General features: G+C 53.5%; 1 long non-coding RNA gene across 25 annotated transcripts in view; it reads right to left on the reverse strand.

Annotated features, from left to right (window-relative positions):
• LOC114211185 (uncharacterized) overlaps positions 1-18,622 on the reverse strand; it is a 376,382-nt gene that overhangs the window by 224,900 nt on the left and 132,860 nt on the right. For 23 of the 25 annotated variants that reach the window (XR_015768071.1, XR_015768066.1, XR_015768060.1 and 20 more), the window contains 2 exons: positions 9,332-9,454; positions 7,967-8,152 (listed from right to left, as the gene is read on the reverse strand). This is a non-coding gene — a long non-coding RNA (uncharacterized LOC114211185). The remainder of the gene's footprint in view (positions 1-7,966; positions 8,153-9,331; positions 9,455-18,622) is intronic. The other 2 variants (XR_015768068.1, XR_015768063.1) reach the window with 1 other exon arrangement.

Below are 18,622 nucleotides of genomic sequence, written 5' to 3' on the forward strand. Positions count from 1 at the left end.
TGGGCTGGTCACTGCTCCCTCAACACCGGGCACACACAGGGGCAAGAGTCAAAAGGTTTACAAACAACCGCTCAGGCACAGACCCTGGGCAACCCCACAGGACACTGACCTGAGCCGGGCAGCCAGGCGGGTACGTCACACCAGGTGTTCCGGCTCCTCGTCGGCCCCATGTGCCGTCCAGTTCCCCACCAATCCCTGCCACCTGCCCACCAGGCCCACACCCCTGACTCCCATCGCCTGCCTGGCCATGGAGACACACGAGTTTGGGATAGCTGGCAGAAAAGGGAAGCAGGGAGGGCATCCCGCACTGGACATGAATGCCTTCATTCCCCTTCGGTGTGCGGCAAATTCTAAGAAAGCCGGGCATGTATCTTGTCCACTGCTTTAGTTCCCCGACAAACTCACGAACCGAATGGCTGAGCCCTTTCTCTGGTTTTGGGGGGCTGTGTGAGTCCCTGCTGAGGTGACACAGGACTTCCCTCAAGGGGTCAGTCTACTTAGGAGAGGCAGACACGCAAGAGTTCAATTAAAAAAACGAAAAAGGGGGGGTGGGCATATTCTGATGTGGTAAGGCCAGGGGGCTCAGGAGTGTGGGAGGAGAGGGCATGCCGCAGGGGTGACATGGGGAAAGCGTCCTGCCGGAGGCCAGGAAGGCCAAGGGGCCAGGAAGGGCACAGAGGCCCAGGGAGAGATGGGCAGAGGCTGATGTGCATGTGACGGTGTCCTGGTCTACACGCACTCTGGGAAGGACCCATCTCTGAGTCTCTGTCCGCCTGTGTCCACGAGACCACAGTACCCACACGGAAAAGTCCAGTGCTCTCAGTCATGGCTCTCTGCCCATGTGGACCTTTGGACCTCGGCATTCATCACCTCCTCTCGCCAATCAATGTGGCCAGAAAAAAACAAGCCTGTTCCATAGTGTGGGAGAGCGGTAATGGATTATAGCTGGGGCATCCGCTGAATTCATGGTTAGCTTAATATAGATTCGGATGGATGTGTATAAAAATATTTATACACAAGTGGGTATACGAGGGTTAGTATACACACACGTATTTCATCACTGTCACTGAGGAGGCCTAGGAGTGACATCCCAGGAGCCATGAGCACATCTAGCACCCACACCTTGGTTTCTAATACCATTCCCTGATAAAACAAACTGGGCTCCTTGGGGAAATGGCTGATTCTAGATCTGGGGCAGGAAATATACAAGTAGTGCCAGAAAGTAAGGAAATGCTCAAAAACAAGCAAACAAGCAAGCAAGCAAACAGATACTCCCACAATAATGGGAGGTATGTCAAAAGGACATAGGATCCCACAGAAAGAGCTCCCAATGGCCAAAGCCGGAAAAGCGTGTGCAAATAAAGTCAAAATCCAAAGTATATATTCAATATCCATGATGCCATATTGAGATATATCAATATAGACGGAGTCGGGGGAAATCTCCCACGGAGAAGAATTCCACACAGTTTGTGTAACGACTCCACCACCAAGGAGGAACGTGGTCTCCCACTCCCTAAGTGTGGCCTGTATACATCCGTCCAAGCGCAGCGGGGAAGGTGAGGCAGGGAGAGTATATTACAATGGAGAAATCTGACAAGCGGCACCATAGCCAGGTGGCCAAGGTCAACATTCACAGTAATTACTCATGTGACAGCGTATCACTTGATACAATGCGATGAAAATAGCACTCTATCCCTGGGGCCTTCCTTCCCAAAGCCATGATCCCAGTCTACTGCTGCGAAAAACATCAGACAAGTCCTAACTGAGGGACAATCTACAAAGTACCTGACCAGTACTCTCCAAAACCATCAAGGTCATCAGAAACAAGGGAAGTCTGAGAAACTATCACAGCCAAGAGAGGCCTAAAGAAAGACCAGACTAGATAGGGCAGAGTGGATGGGATCCTTGGACAGTAAAAGGAATATCAGATAAAAAGGAAATCTAAAAGATAGTAAGTATAAACTGTAGTTAATAATAGTGAATCAATATTGGCCATTCATCGTCACAAATGTGCCACCCTAACGTAAGATGTTCATAGCAGGGAAAACAAGCGTGGGGTATGGGGGATCATTCAGAAGGACTGTCACAATTTTCTGGTAAAATAGGAAACTGTTCTAAAAATAAATTTTGTTTAAAAATGTGTGTGAAGGATACGGATGGGAGACTGGAAGCACAGGGGGTACAGGTAAAAATGATGACTCCTGGAAAATTTGCTTCGATTTCTGCTCCTGTGATGATTCTCCGACGCTGCCTTCCGCCATCACTGGGGACAATCAGGTTCGAAGACCCAAAACAAATGGCCAATGAAGGTGTCTGGTCAGCGGCCACTGGTGGGCTATCTCAAGTGTCTCTGAAGAGTCAGACCACAATGTCATTTGGTGCTCAGAACAGCTCACTTGGCAGAGGAGGAAACTGAGGCTCAGAAGCACCAAGAGCCTTCTTCCCAGCCCCGGGCTGGCAGGTGGCAAAGCAGAGACCAAGGCTCAGGTCTCCTTCCAGGGTCCCTTCTGCTACAGGTCCCCTGCCGAAGTCCCAATTCCCTCCCCTCCGGGCACGGGCAGGGGCAGACACTCAGGGAAGAAGCAAGCCAGACACTCAGGGAAGAAGCAAGCTCAGAGAGGATGGCACTTAAATTGGTTTTTCTTTTTTCTTTTTCCTCTTATTTTTATGAAATTTTCCCTTAATCCAACCTTTTTAAAGGTCCCTCCCCCATCTGATTTCCCACAGGCATGAAGGCAGGGTGCCTCTGGTCTGCAACAGCAGAAAAATGGCCATATGAGTCCTTGAGGCCGAACGCTGTACGACGCTGGAATGGGTCAATTCCTGAGTTTTAATAAAGGTTTCATCTTTGCAGGGAAGTTTAAAAAAAAAAAAAAAGTCCAGCTTGCATCCATCCCACTGATGGGTGTTTTCTTCCCAAAGGCACCCACCACGACTAGCTCTACCAGAGTGACCAAACGGGAGAGAAAATGCCTTGCAGCAGAAGAATATGAATTCCCAGCAAGCTGGTCATTCCCCTCAGAGAGACCACGGGGACCCAGAAGGCAGCAGTGCGGGGCTTCTGGAAGCCACCCACATCCCAGAGGAGCCAGGCCACAAGACAGCTGTGTACCACACAGGACTGTCACTTCACCCATTACAAACCAAGGATCGAACCCACTGCAGCCAGCCACCCAGACAAACCTGGATCCCAGGGGAGCAGGAAGGGAAGGGCTTCTCACCCGGAGAGAATCTGGCGCCCAAGCTAGGAGGCGACTGGAAGGAACAGGGGGCGCACCTGGGGTAAGAGGTACCAAGAGACACACTGGGATGGGCTAAGCCAGGATATAGAGCACTTACTACAATTTAGCCAATGGTTCTCTCATTAGTAAAATCTTCTGAATGTTAGCCTCAAGTTACAAAATAAAAGGAACTTGAAATGATGCAAAGGCACGGAGTACTAATCTGCATCACACACATTCCACAGGGAGACGCTTTCATTTATCATCTTGGGTGTGTTCCTTAACCTCCGTCCCCTCACACGTTCGGAAAAGTAAATGAGATGATAGATGGAAAGGGCTGGGGCGCCTGGGTGGCTCAGTCAGTGAAGCATCCAACTCTTGATTTCGGCTCAGGTCATGATCTCAGGGTTGTGGGCTCTACGCTGGGCGTGGAGTCTACTGGAGAGTCTCCCTCTTCCTCTGCCCCTCCCCCTGCTTGTGCGCACTCTTCCTTGCTCTCTCTCTAAAATAAATAGAATCTTTAAAAGAAGAGATATATGTATGGAAAGTACTGAGCTACAATTATTACTCGTAGCACTCGTATTTTTACTATGACACAAGTATTGAGCCCCAACACCACTTCTACTCCCATAAAGACAGCACCTTGTTCGTGGTGCCTCACAGCACTGATCGAGCTGCCTCTAGTTCCAGGAGCCTGATGCCACGAGCACAGGAGAGTTCACGAAATACCGGATTCTGTGTGAGCAAGGAAGAGAAGAAGAGTGACGACTGTGGGCGGGCCCGGCCTAGGGAAACTCTGCCTCAGGAAACAGGCTGGACAGACAAAAGTAGCTCTTACAGTCCCTCCTGTGGGCACCTCATCTTCAAGATGGGATTGTGAAGATTCCAAGGTGTCAGCCAGCACCCAGCTCTCACAGAGGAGCCTCGGGGCCATGGCAATCAACCCTCCCCATGGCCCGTGGCCCGAGCTGCGCATCCACCACGCACCCGAGTCAGCTCAGGCTGCGTTAACAAAACTCCAGAGGGCACACAAGGCTTGCATGACAGACACTGATTTTCTCGCAGCTCTGGAGGCAAGAAGTCTGAGATCCAGGTTCTAGCCCATTCAGTTCCTGATGAGAGATCTCTTTCCAGGCGTGCAGACAGCCACCTTCCTGCTGCGTCCTCACATGGCATAGAGAGCGAAGGCCAAGCTCTACCGAGCTCTCGTGTCTCTTCTTATAAGGATAAGGACGCTAATCCGATTGGATCAGGGTCCCACCCTTCTGACCTCATTTAAGCTGACTTACTCCCTTCAGTCAAACACAAGCACAGGGGGGGAGACGGCTTCAGCGTGGGAATCCGGGGGAGGTGGGGGGCACACAGACATTTAGGCCATAACACCGTGCACACACAGTTCTTTGAATACACTGTCTCCCCCAGCGTGTTTACCTACTGTTGTCTCTCAGAGCTGATGTGCTACCTGGCTCACGGCGAGGGTGGGAGGGAGGGAGGAAACTGCCGTATCATGCCGGCCACCACACCAGGTGCTGCGGAGGTGGACTCCAGTGCAGCCCCGGTTAGCCTCTCCTCCCTTCCCCCAAGAGGCACTCTTGAGAGAAAGATCCTCATCTTCCGAAGAAAAATCTGTGAGACAGAGAAAGGAAGATGGAAGAGAAAAATCACAGGAGAGGCAGACAGACGGACAGACAGATGGAGCAATGAGGGGCCACAAAGAGACAGTCCAGAGAGCCTGCAGATCGGGTGGGGCAGGCCTGAGTGCCCGGACTCTGAAGATGCAAACTTGAGATGCACCACCAGCCAGCAGGGAGGCCTCACCAGCACCATCTGTCTGAGTCTCCAGGTCATTCATCGGTGAGATACGGTGTCCCAGTCTGCTCAGGCTGCCATCGCAAGACGCCACCAATGGGGTGCCTTAAATAACATCTCTCAAGGTTCCTGGAGGCTGGACGCCCAAGACCTAGGTGCTGGCAGACTTCAGGTCCTGGTGTGCAAAAGACAGTCTTCTGGTTTTGTCCTCACACGGCAGCGAGCAGAGAGAAGCGACTCTCTTCTGATGTCCCTTTTCTAAGACCCTTAATCCCATCGCTGAGGGCTCCGCCCCCATGACCTCATCACCCCCCAGAGGGCCCGCCTTCTAAGACCACTGCATTCCCGGTTAGGGTTTCAACATATGAATTTTGGGTGGCACAAACATGCAGTCCACGACATCAGGGATCCACAAAGCCAGTCTCCATTTCCAGATGGCCTTCAGAGCAAGGCTTTTCCTTCCTTTACTGCAGACGCCTGCAGAGCGAATGCTGTAGTTTCTCAGTCCAGACTCGGGGACAAAGAGACAGGAGAAAGGATGAGGGAGACCTTTATAAACTGAAAGCCCTTAAGCACGCGCAGCGTTTATGTTGTTTCCCAAAGCCGACTGCGGAGCCCTTGAGAGAGGAGTACTTTCTGCCTTGTTTCTAACTTTCTAGCCCAAACTCAGTGTCCTCAAATTCAGGCAGTCCAAGAAAACATTCCCCAAGCATGTCCTATGTGCCTGTCATGACGCCAACAGCCGGGATCAGAGAGGGAGCAAGACGCACAGCCTTCTCTCAAAATATTTACAGGGCAGGGGAAAGAGCTGATATTCCAGAAAATCGGAGGCTGCTTCTGGAGACAATGAAGGCCACTGGGGACATAACAAGAGCCCAGGTGACAAAGTCTGGCCTTTAATAATAACTGTAATAATGATCACACATGACGATAACCGCGGTGGTTATTATCCCTGAAAGAGTCCCAGAAGCACTTTTGTTTTCCGGGGCGTGGCAAGGACACCGTGCCCTGCCTCTGCCTAAGCCCATGGTGGCACAGCTGAGGAAGCCCGATGTCTGCCAGCACAGCAGGCAGGATCAGAAACAACAAAATTAGGTGCATTTCCCTCCAGACTTGCGAATCCCTCTTCTGCATTTGCCCTCACACTCTGACATTAATTGAACTCTTGTCTCCACTGCTAAAAATAAACTCCAGGTCAAATGCAATGAGCCAAAAACCTCAGCATGAAACCACAAGAAATAGAGTAAATAGTAAAATGGGCTAATAGCAGAGGTGTTTGGGTGAAAATACGTGTTCTGTTTCAAGCCTAGAGTCCCGAGCGGGCCGGGAGCTCTTTCAGTGCTGTAGACAGAGAAAGAAATAGCTGTGGCCAAAGACCAGGGCTGGCTCCTGTCCACAGGCAGGCAGGAGCCCGTGGGTGCCCTCTCCCACAAAGGTCAGGGCTGGAAGGCAGCCTGAGAACATCGGGCAGGAGCCGAGAGATGCTCCCAGGGGGAGATGGTGCCAGGAGGGGAGTCCAAAAGAGCAAGGTGAGGGTCAGAGGGAAGAAGGCACAAGCCTATCTGCATGTCCAAGGAGGGGTGGGGATGGGAGAATCACCCATCAGAAGCTAGACAGGCAAGGAGGTGGAGGCGAAGCCAGCAACAAGGGCTCCCTTTTGGCTGAGCATTTTTTCAGGCCAGCTTTGGGCTCCTCAAGACCGGCCCAAGGGGGGACCGGTCCATTTTGCAGCTGAGAAACAAGAAGCCTGGAGAGTGGTGAAGGACCTGCCCAGGGTCCCTGGGGGCCTGGGAGGGGGCGCTGGGGTCGGGGGGAAATGCAGGGGTACTGGTACCTCTGTTCCAGGGCCCAGGCTCACGGACAGCAGGGGTGCAGGCAGACAGGCCCCTAGTGGAATGACGGTGTCCTCAAGATGGGTAGAACCACACACACGAGCACAGCGTGGACGCCTTTCTCGGAGCCCCCAGCACAGACCAGCCCTGCCCGGACGTGTTCAGGGCGGAGCGCCTCCGAATCCCAGCACCCACCCCTGCTCCATCTGCCTACTCCCAGCAGCTGAACTCTGGGGAAATTCTTTTCCAATCACCCCTGGGCAGATCGGTCAGGCTTCTCTCTTCCATTCACAGAATGCAGGCAACACCACTCACGCTCACAGCTGTGGCAACAAGAGACGGTTCTCCCAGCCTGCCGCTCATCCAGCCCAGTGACCAGACTCCCATCTTGCCCTTGCCCACACCCCCGATGGGAGCGGCGTGGTCCGGCCCTAATGCCAGGGTGATCACACAAGAGGCTGAGGCACATTCACGGTACTCCTGCTTCCGAAGTCGGCTACCTGGATCGGGAGCGTGGGCTCCAGTAACAAAATGCAAGGGACCGGCTGAGCGCTTGAGAGCCGAACAGGCGGCCAGGCAGTGGCACTCACTGTAGACGAGTTCTGACCCCAAACAGCGGGAAATCAGCTCCTGACGCAATGCACCAGGGTGCTGAGCACAGGGTGCACAGGCTCCCCAACTGCAAATCAGCTCGGCTCCTAGTGGGTCTCACTTTCGTGCCACTTCCAAGAGGCTCAAGCGGCAGCACCCCCTCTAGAAAACCCCCGCGGCCCTCCCCTGCCTGTGGGGAGTCTGGAGAACCCCATGTGTGTGTCAGTCTCCCCGACCTTGAGTGAAGGGCGGAGCCTCAGGCTCACCACCACATTGGGTCACGGGACCGCGGGGGACACAGGAGACGAGAGATACAAATGCACTCGGACACATTTAAGGCACAAGAGAAAAGACACGGGCGCGTGAACACCATCCTCTGCTACCCTCTCACTCCGACTTCCACACCTGTCTTCTCACCGGTCCCCACTTGAACCACGTTTCCTTGTTCCATTGTGATTTATTCTTTTCAACACCTTGTTGTTTTTTTTTTTAAGGAAAAAAAATGCAACTGACCTCATTTTTGCTCTAAGTCTTTAAGAACTTTCTTCTTATTGGTTCTCTCTCTCTTATTTTCTGCTTCCTCCTTTTTAATTGTTCATTCCTTTGCTCTTGCAATATCCACAGGAGTGTCAGGTGGGTGTCGGGTGGGGTGTCAGGATGTGGAAGACAGTCCTTTGCTCCAAACAAGGTCACAAGCAGCTGGGGGCACAGGCGTGGGTGGGAGAGAGACATAACAGGGTCTGAGGGAGGCATGCCCTAGATCGCTGGCTGCAGCCTATGGGAGGAAGTCAGGCACTCTGCTCAGGGAAGGGGGTCTGTGCACCATGCACAAGCCATTTCCCAGACAGACCTGGCGGGAGCTGAAACACAGAAGAGCAGGCCAAGGACTTGGAAAGAGCCTGCTGTGTGGAGGGAACTGTACATGGTGTACTTAATGAGTTAAAAACAAAACCAAACCAAACCAAACCCTGGGGCACCTGGGGGGTGCAGTGGGTTACGTGCTGGGACTGTTGGTTTCAGCTCAGGTTGTGATCCTAGGGTCGTGAGATCGAGCCCCACACTGGGCTCTGCACTCAGCATAGAATCTGCCTGAGATTCTCTCTCTCCCTCTGCCTCCACCCCTCCCGCCTGTGCGCGCACTCTCTCTCTGTCTCAAATAAATAAATCTCAAAAAAAAAAAAAAATACCCTTCCGTTTTGGAGCATTTCCTCCTCCATGCCAGGCGGCATGATAAACCATCTCCACTATCTTATTCAATACTCACGACATCCTCTCGAGGCAAGAGCTAATACGATCCCTATCTTACAGATGAGGAAACCGAGGCTTGGAACAGCTGAGTGATCCGCCCAGGGTGAGGCAGGTGGCAAAGCCAGGAAAACCCAGGTCTGCCCAAAACCCTGGGTTTTCACCTCTTCCTTTACCCCAGACAGCCTCTGACTTGTGGGACTGAGCATGCAATGCAAGGGGGCGGGAGAGAGACAGGGATTCCGTTCTACACGCCCTAAGAGGTGTTTTGCTCCCAATGCACCTTCTCATCCTCCCCCAGTGCAGTCTCCACATGTCTCAACGGGATAGCTGGAGTATCCGCCACCCTCTGCCAGGAAGAAAGGCATGGGGTATCCACCTAGGATGTAGTGGGCTCCCTCCTCGGCTAGGCACGGAGGGCGAGCTCCCAAAGCACAACAACAGTGAGGCCGCCGAACGCTGAGAACCAGGTCCCAGGTGTCAGGGTGAGGTTATGGGAAGCCAGCTTCTCGAACCAGCACAGGAAGCCAGGCCAAGAAGTCAAGAACCACAACCCAACTTGCGTTGCAGGAGATCACCGATTCCAAAGGCAATTTTTTGCTTCATAAAGCCTCAAGAGGAGAAATCTCTTACCTTTATTCTCCAAATCCCCAAATGGCCCAGCTTTAGTTCAGGGAAGGACAGTCCCTCTAGAGTACCAAATGGATATGCTGCTTTTCAGACTGACGGCACCAAAATCCGAAGTATGACAGGATTCTGTAAACAGGCGAGAAAAGGGCAGGGAAGTTTTAGTATCAATGCTAACACTAAACAGATTTGTTGAGAGGTTCCATTCATTTGAAAACCACAAAGTGCACACTGACTAGATGCTAAAGGAGAAGCCTCAGAAGAGCAGACATTTACTGAGCAACTATCATGTGCCAAGCCCTGTGTTAAGCCATTTAGTCCTACGAGACCAGTTCTGATGGCTCTGCGTTTCAGAACTCACATGAGAGGCCAGGCCAGAAAGAGAGCCAGGTCTTCCTCCTCCCAAACCCCTGCCCATCGATCTCGTCTTCCGTCCGCACTAAAGCTTTTTCGTGCACCTGAGTCCAGGAACTCTAGGTAGAGGGAAGAAAGAGACATACCTAGTAACATCACTCTGAGAATGACCTGTCCCTGGATGTCCAAGCCATTCCACAGACGGTGGGGGTACTATGAGCCATGGAGGCGGTGTCACATTCACTAGGTTGTAAGATTTATCTGAGCTGCACACTGTCATCTGGTAACATGTGACCAGCAGACATCATGTATTACTCAGGGAACAAAAAATGTCGCTTCACCAGGGATTCTTATCCTAACTGATCATCCAGATGGCTACATGAGGTGGCCAAAACGGGGGGGGGGGGGTGAGGCGGTGGGGGGAGAAGGGGTCAAGGAGGCTGCTGCTGGTCTTACCAGCTCTGGAAGGACCTCCTAAGACACCTAGAGCAGAGCCGAACGCTCAGCCGGGTGGGTGCAGACACCAACTCTTCTCCTCCAAGCGGCGGCATAGCACGACCAAAAACCACACTCCTGGGGTGCTTGGGTGGCTCAGTTGGTTAAGCGTCTGCCTTCGGCTCAGGTCACGATCCCAGGGGTTCCCTGCTCAGTGGGGAGTCTGCTTCTCCCTCTGCCTCTGCCCCTCCCACCCCCCCCCCCGCCTCGTGCACGCATGCACGTGCTCTCTCTCAAATGGATAAATAAAAATCCTTAAAAAAAAAAAAAAAAAGCCACACGGTTACATTTACAATGGGGTGATTCTCCCCTGTTCCAGACCTCCCTCCTGCACCCCCTCAAAATCCCCAGCATCTTAGCCACCAGATCATCACGAAGATGGAGCTCAGTGAACATGGTCTCAGCCTCAGTAAGACTGACAAGTTCTGAAGGGCCATTTGCCCTCAAGTGTAGGAACAGCTAGAGAAAGACCCTCACACCCCGCCGAGAGCAGAGGCCAGGTGGCCTGCCTTCCGCACCGATTCCTTCACCCTCCTCCAGGAAAAATGTGGTCACAGTTAGCTTCTCTGAGGCCCCCTGGTTGTCACATGCCTCGCTGGGACGTGTCGGTATCACAGACAGAGCCACAGCAGCTCTGCAAGCCTGGGAGGGCCCGTCTCCTCCCACGGGGCGCCAGTCTCACCCCCGTGCCCTGTGTCAGTTCCCAGCAGAAGAGGCTCACTCAGGGAAGTCCCCTGACTAGCAACGCGCTCAGAAGGCTGCCCTCCTCGGCACATCTACGCTCCAGCCGTGGGCAGCCTCCCACACTTCTCAGGCATTTTTAAAGGCACTTTTTTGCCTTGCCGTCAAAAACGCATTCGCCTTTCTGCCTGGAAAAGGCAGCAGCCCAGCTCCCTGGTTGTTAGACCGCCTGGATCGGCATTCCAGGTCTACACGAGTCTTCTTAGGAGCCTGAGCAAGTGACCCTCCAAACCTTAGTATCTCATTTTACAGGTTTGTTCTTAGTGTTAAGTGGGAATCTTCGCAGAGCTCAGCACTGGGCCCGGCATGTTGTGGATACTTAGAAATGTCAGCTATTAGTAATACCACTTAAGCAAACACTCGGGCCTTAACTTCTTAGTCTCTTCCCACTGAGGGGGAAAACGCCTCCCCTCTTCATATCAGCACGGTGACTTATCCAGCGTAGGGGCTTGGCACTCTGGGCCAAGGGAACAAGCGACGCCTGTCAGAATCCGTGCAGTGGACTCCAACACTCACCCATCTCCCAGCTGTGCCACCGGCATTAGACAAGACAGAGCACGCAAGAGGTGCTCTGCAAACACTAAGGTACTAGAGCACCATACTGAATCGAATTAACAGCACCACTGACAAGCACCGTCCGCAGCACAGGACACTTTGCTGAGGAATATCCTCACGGGACCATACTGAGCACCCGCACTGACCCCAGGAGGTCAGGTCGCTGCGTAAACCTCATCCCCATTTTACAGACGTGGACACAAAAGCTCAGAGGGACTAAGGAGGAATATGCAGCTGAATAGCTGGTCTGCAAGCTCACTCCCTCTTCCTTGAAAGGGGGGCAGCAATAACACACAACATCAGCTCCTGCAGAAAAAGACTCTCTTCCCAAGGCAGCCAAACTGATTAATGTTTTTAATTAATGTTTTAAACCACACACACACGGAGCAATGTTCCATGGAAACTGAGGAGCTAAAACTTCCAAGTTTCTCCCAGGAGCCAGTCCAGCCAGGTGCTCGCTGCCAGAGCAATGGGGGGAGGAGTCCTGGGCCGGCCAGGGAGGTCAGAGTGGGAAGGTCACAGCCCTGCCTCAATGCACCGAGCCCAGGCAGGCAGTCCGGTCACTTCCCACCCACAGAGACGAGCCAGGGATAAAGGAGACTGGCCTAGCACAGGGTGACAGAACTCTCTTGGCCACTTCTCAGGAATCCATCAACCCCAGCAGGAGGAGGGAGCTGGGATGCAGAGGGAGACCCGACATGTAGCAGGTGCCCAGAGGCTGGGCCTGAAGGGGGAGGTAGCTGCTACTCCCAGAACCTCCTGCCTGACACTCGGTCCCAAGGACGGGACATTCACCTGCTCTGCAGTGGACAGAGATACCCTGCATCTGAACCAGGGGGCCGCGGGCTTTCTCAGGATGCTGACAGTGCTTCCCTAATGTGGCCTGGGATCACCGCTGGGGCCCAATGCTGTGTTCAGATGAATAAGGGGCCGGACGGCCTGGGACAGGCCGACCAGGACCCCAAGGTCCCCTGGAGGTGAGAGGCAGACGGGGGCCCACAGATGGGCCCTCTGCCGTGTGCTCAGGGACCCCCCTTGCTCTGCTAGTGGAATTCCAAGTGTGCCCTGTCCTCAAGTGTCCTCTACACAACCTGAAGGCAGGGCCGTCACCTTCCTGTCTCCAAAGGGAAGGTGAGGGGCACGGACTGTGACATACAGCACTGAATAATTAATCAGCAGCTCCGCTGGGAGCATGACCACCGCATCACCGGGGCAGCTGGCCTTGAATGCCACCCGGATGCGGCCTGGGCAGTGGGGCCAACTGGGCACACCGACGGCAGCCAGAACCAGCCCCCTCGGGGGGGAGGGGGGGCGGCCCTGGGCCACTTGGCAGGAGAGAGAGCTGGCCGTGAAATGAGTGACTACACGGGGATTCCTGACCTGGAAATCATCAAAACGCCATCCGTTTGCTGCAAAAAGACCATGGAGGTGGACTATGGCACCTGTAGGAGCAGGGAACGGGACAGCTTTCCCTAGGAAGCCCCTGAGAGCAGGCCCCAGCCCGGGGATGTGTTTGCTCCCTCTGGAGAAGGCCCGCGGGAAGGACATAAACACAAGTACATCTGTGCCTCTCCTGCAAGGTCAGCAAAGCGGGGGAAAGCCTCCAGCCCGGCTCAGCACTGCGCCGCAGCAGCGATCCCAGGCGACATCACTGAAGTATGGTCAGTACCACCCCCAATGCTATGAGATCCAGCAGGGCTGATGGCAGAGGCAACAAGTGGGCTCAGGACACAGGCTGCTGGGGTCAGAGCTAGTCCCTACCAGCTAAGTGCTGTGCACGCTGGGCAGTCTAACTTACCCTCTCTGATCGTCATGTGTAAATCAGGGCTCCGAAGAGCAGTTACCTTTCTGGACTGGGGCAAGGATGCATGCAGGGTGTGCAGAGCGCTAAGTACAATGCCCAGCTCACAGTAAGTGCTTGATTCACACTGGGTTATTCCCAGGGTCTACACGCTGTCACTGTTTGTGTTGCTGGGCAGGCAGATCAGACAGTCTTGGGTTTGAATTCCAGCTCTGCAAGCACCTAGGAATGGAACAATGGACCATTCCATTCACTTGATCTCCCTATACCTTAGTTTGCTCAATTACAAGCCATGCGGGACCACCAAGGATTACAGAGCATGAAGTAAAGCAAGGTGTGAACCTTCAGGAACGAGGGCCCCAACCCAAACTGAAGGACATTCTACAAAGCAAAACTGGCCTGGACTCTTCAAACACAGCAAGGTCAAGAACAGCCAAGGAAACGTTCCAAGATAAAGGGAGGCTGAGGAGACATGGCCACTAAATGCAGGGGTGATCTAGAATAAGGGGGAAATAGTCCCACAGGACATTATTGGGACAACCAATGAAATTGTGTGTGGCCTGTGGAGGAGATAATACAATTGCAGCCAAGCTGAATTTCCCGAGTTGGATCATTATGTGGTGTTTATATAAGAGAACGTCCTTGCTGTTAGGAAACACACGCCGAATACTTCGGGATAAAAGGGCATGGTCTACAATTTACTCGCAGATGGTTCAGAAAAATGTGTGTGTGTGTGTGTGTGTGTGTGTGTGTGTGTGTGTGTGTGTGTGAAGGGGTCGGGGTGAGAGTGAACCAAGAGTTGGTGATTCTGAGTGTGCACTAGATCTTTGCATCGCCCTTGTAATGTTTTCTGGCAGTCTGAAGTCATGCCCAGATGAAAGATGACCGAGGGCCCAGGCACGGGACAGGAGAAACACACCTGAGGGCTGGCCTCAGCCGTCCATGGGGCCGGAGCACAGGCTTTTCCCACAAAAACCGTGTCACCTGCTGTACAAATGTTATGATGGATTGTGCAGAAAACCACAAAGGATAAAACTGAAATTCAATTTGCACCACCACCCCCTTCTGCCAAGAAAAAGAAAGACAAATGGATGCCTCCTCTATGACTATGCCCCAGGGTCCAGCTTGGCGGCCGCATCCAAGCCATCAGCAAGCAGGGGAGGGGGCTAAGGGGGGGGGGGCAGCCGAGGCGGCTGTTCACTAGGTGCCAGGCGGTCTTACAAGAGCTTTCTGCACCCTGATCCTCCCCAGACCCCTTGAGGCAAATGCCATCGTTATTCCCATCTCGTGCTGCCAGAAAATGAGATTGGAAGCAGGCTCCCGTGGGGTTTAATCTGGAGCACTGGGGGAGCTGGGATTTGAGCCCAGGCCGCCTCCACAGGACTTCCACAGGCAGAGGGAGACAGGCCCCACTGGCCAAAGCACCAGCCAGCACCAAGACCAGTCCTCCCCCTGCAGCCGAGGCCTCCTGCCTGGCAACGCGGGGTCTCAAGGCAGCAGGAAGCTGCAGGGGTCCAAGACCCTCGCCCCAGCACTACACCCAGTAGGTGCTCAGCACCGGCTTGCAGATACACTCATGGGCATACATCTTCTTTTACAAGGAGTCCAACAATGCACGCACGATCTCTGGGAGAAACCCAACAGACTGGGGCCATCGGTGTCATTGGGGAGGAGGCACAGGGGTCCGGGGACATGGGTGGGTATAGGTCTTCACTGAAAACCTTTTTATTCCTTCTCAGTTTTATCTTGTGAATGACTTACTTATTCAAGAAGGTTTTGGTTTGGTTCGGTTTTTTAATACAAAGGAGGAAAAAGAAACGGACCCGGTTACTGCGCAAGCCTGCTCTGAGGATGAAGTAGGAGCCATGCCCTACGGCACACCGGCGAGTCCTGAGGGCGGTGGTCACTAAGCGCACCCCCTCCTGCTGTCAGAGGCCAGGGACAGTCATGCTTCAAGGCCCAGGTGAAGCAGCTGCATTATACTTGAGGGGAGTAGATCTGCTGGCTAATGAGACCAGCCCAGGGGGCCTGACACCCAGAGATGCTGTTAAGGCGACGTGGGGAAGCCACCTAACATAACCCGAGCACACTTGTCCAACTGCAGCGCGAGCCGGGACCCGCGAGGTGCTCCCGCCCCTACGGCACCCCAGAGGGTGGGTGTGACTCACACCTTCCCCTTGCCTGCTTACAGCTCAAAAAAAACAGGGGCACAAAACAGCGAGGCAGGGGGCCCACACTCTCCGCGGAGGACCCAGACGTCTCGCTCCGGGAACTGGGCTCTTAGCTCCTCCACTTCTCCGCAGAGGGAAAGTGAGCACCCACGGCCGTCCCTGGGAGGAAGGATCGAGATCGGAGGCTGTGGGCTGCACACGTAGGACACGCGGCACTGGGCAGCCCGGCCTCATGCGAGGACCGGAAGTGACCGGAGGTGAGAAAATGTCAAGTGCGCACACACTGTCCCCTGGAACCGGAGGGTGCGGTGGCGGAGGGGAGGTGGGTAAGGAGGAAGGTTTCTGCAGGGGCAGCCTTACCAGGAGGCTTCCCCTAAACCATGGAAGCATTCCACCTCAGACTCTCTTCTCTGTGGACGCACACCTACGTTCAACTTTCCCTCACAAACACCCTCCCGAGACCTCTCCTCCCACCCCAGAGGTGTCAACTTATTAAATCAACCCCAAAGGTAAATAGTTTTCATTTCTCCAACCCCAAAAACCTCCCTTCCTGCCAGTGCACTCGGGCCTTGTCACCCAGAACATCAAAGGCATTGCTTTCGGTAAAAGCCTCTCAGATCATCAGGTGACTGCCGTGTGCAGATAAAAACAACCCAGCACACGCGAGGCCGTGCCCCCCATGGGGCGGCGAGTGGGTTGGGAGGAAATGGTGACCTGCAGGGTGCCAAACGCTGACCCCTCTGCCCAAGTCCATGTCTGCCGGGTGACCTTGCCAGTCCCTCTGCCCGTGACCTTGCCATGTTCCTTCCCCAACTCCGGGCCTCTCAGAGAGGAAGGGGGTTGAGCAGAGCAACCTTGAGGTCTCTTTCAGATCTAAAATTCACTGATTCCATCTCCTCCTCCCTGCTGAGTCTGTACTTCCTGAATATAGTGACAGTTCATTTACATACAGGAAAAAAAAAACAAAAAAACAAAACTACGTGGTTGCTTATACCTTGAGCTATAGTTTTTGGTGACTCAGAGGAGAAAACACACTTTTCCACTCAACTTAAAAGAGTGGTCCCTCCATTCTCCAATTGCTCAAATGATGTAAGTCCTGGGCCAATGGGACCCGTGGGGAAGTTCCATGCTGCTGGGAGCTCAAAGGTCAGTGAGCCGAAGTGAAGCAGGGAATTTCCCATGGCTGACAGGTGCACTGACAGGTGGGCTGACAGGTGGGCTGGATGGAGAGTCCCCTCCCTGAATAAAACACTCCTTACCCATTCATGCTCCATCTTAATAAGTCTGTATTCCTTAGGGGGCCAAGGAAACACTGGGCGTAACACTGACCCAGGACCCACCATCCAGGAAGTCACACCCCCAGCATGAAGATTACCTCTTCCAGGAAGCCAATGCTGAACCACCACCCACCCCAAACCCCCTGATTATAAACTCCATAAGAGCAGCAATGGTGCCTGACAGGCAGGAGCTCCAAAGATCGTTGCCAAAATAGTAAATCCTTGCTGAATGAATTAACCCCACGGCTTCCATAAAGCTTACGTCATTCTATCCCCCAAAATACTAGGTGCCTGTTGTGTGCTATGTACTGAGGATGAAATGGTGAACAGAGCGGACGTTCACCCACGCAGTCGTCACCCAAAGCAGCCGCTAACAGTGCTGGCAGAAGATGACCTCCAGCTGTCAGCCCTCTTTGGAGACTGCCTTGGCTGAGGACAATGACCTTGCTCAAGGTTGTGTATCCTTCTAACAGAGCCCACATACGATGACCGGTCAACCCCTTATCTCAATTCTGGACCATTCCAAAGAGCCACTCCAGCCCTAGGGCTCCCACGGGGTCAGCTGAAGCCTTTGTTGGGACCCTGGTGCAGCCTGACTTCTCCTGCTGCCCCATCTTGAATTCTTCCCCCTCGGTTACATAGCTGTTGTTCCCAAAGGCACGCCATAATAAACATCGGGCTTACTAATCTCCAGCTCAGCATCTGCCTTCCAGGGAACCCAAGCTGCATCAAGAAGATTCTTACAACAGATGCTCAGGCCCTATGGCACCAGGATGAAGCCTCCAGGAGTGGGACAAGCGAAGAGCCCATTCAGCAAATGGGAGATGCTTCCTTGGAGCACCCTATTGGCAAGGATGCTAAAGGCTGGGCTCAGGGCTACAAGCAGCGAATGAGCTGTATGGGAGTGAACACCTGTAGTGGTTGGAATGTGTGGCTGAGTCCCAGATCCTTCAGGTAGAGACTCATTTTCTTGGTCCTTCTCCCCCCGGCACCCAGTGCAGGAAAGGAGCTTGGTAAAATGTCTACTGAATGGTAAGATGATGACGGGATGGATAAATCGATGGATGGACAGACAGAGCTTGTCGAACAAGTAAGTCACACCTAGAGCAGCTAAACAACAAATGGAAGGTAAGGATGACTTTGTCTAAATCGTGTAATTCACGTAATTAACTGTGTATCACAGTTCTCAAGAAGCATTAATGATGAAGTCGACAACTAAGCCATTCATGGAGACCTTCCTGGAGGTGCTGACCTGTGATGAGCAGCCTGGCAGTGAGAGAAGAGAGGAGGGCACATGAAGTAAGAGAAATGGGACGTTAGCATCAGTAAACTGAGTTGCGACACTGCTCATCAGACACCGAGTAAAAAAACAACACCCTCTTCAACGGGGCCGCCATGACTGCCCAGCGATGGAGAGTGGGGGAGAGACTTCTACAACCCTAACATCCGTCACTATGAACGTGGGCTCTGACGGTCTCATCACTGGCGGGGGCACAAGCCGGTGGAGGGGCTTGAAAACGGTACTGTGGTTTAGAGACTTAATCCTACAGAGATAGGAAGCCACCGAGGTTGAGGAAGAGAGGCGCTAGGTGATTTCTTAAATCATCCATCCCTCAGGTTGTTGGCAGGTGACTCAAACCCCTCGTCTGCCGTGCTCCTGGGGCAGACGGGGACTTGGGGTGCCCAGAGCCTCCATTCTGAGAAGGCAGCCTCAGGGGCAGAATCAACACTGGAGAACCCCAGACCCCAGCCTCAGTCCGCCTCAGCAGTGTACGGACCCTGGGACCATCCTCATCAGGCACCCGCCCAACCCACCGAAAGTCCTCGTATCTGAGGGCGATCCCCGGGAGACAGCAGTGCGGGGGGGAAAGGGGAATACCTAGGAGGCTGGTGTCTGTGCAAA

This window comes from Eumetopias jubatus, unplaced genomic scaffold (genome assembly GCF_037043125.1).
Source record: "Eumetopias jubatus isolate StellerSeaLion01/CBP00866 unplaced genomic scaffold, mEumJub1_p1.0 scaffold_4, whole genome shotgun sequence".
In the NCBI taxonomy this organism is placed as follows: Eukaryota; Metazoa; Chordata; class Mammalia; order Carnivora; family Otariidae; genus Eumetopias; species Eumetopias jubatus.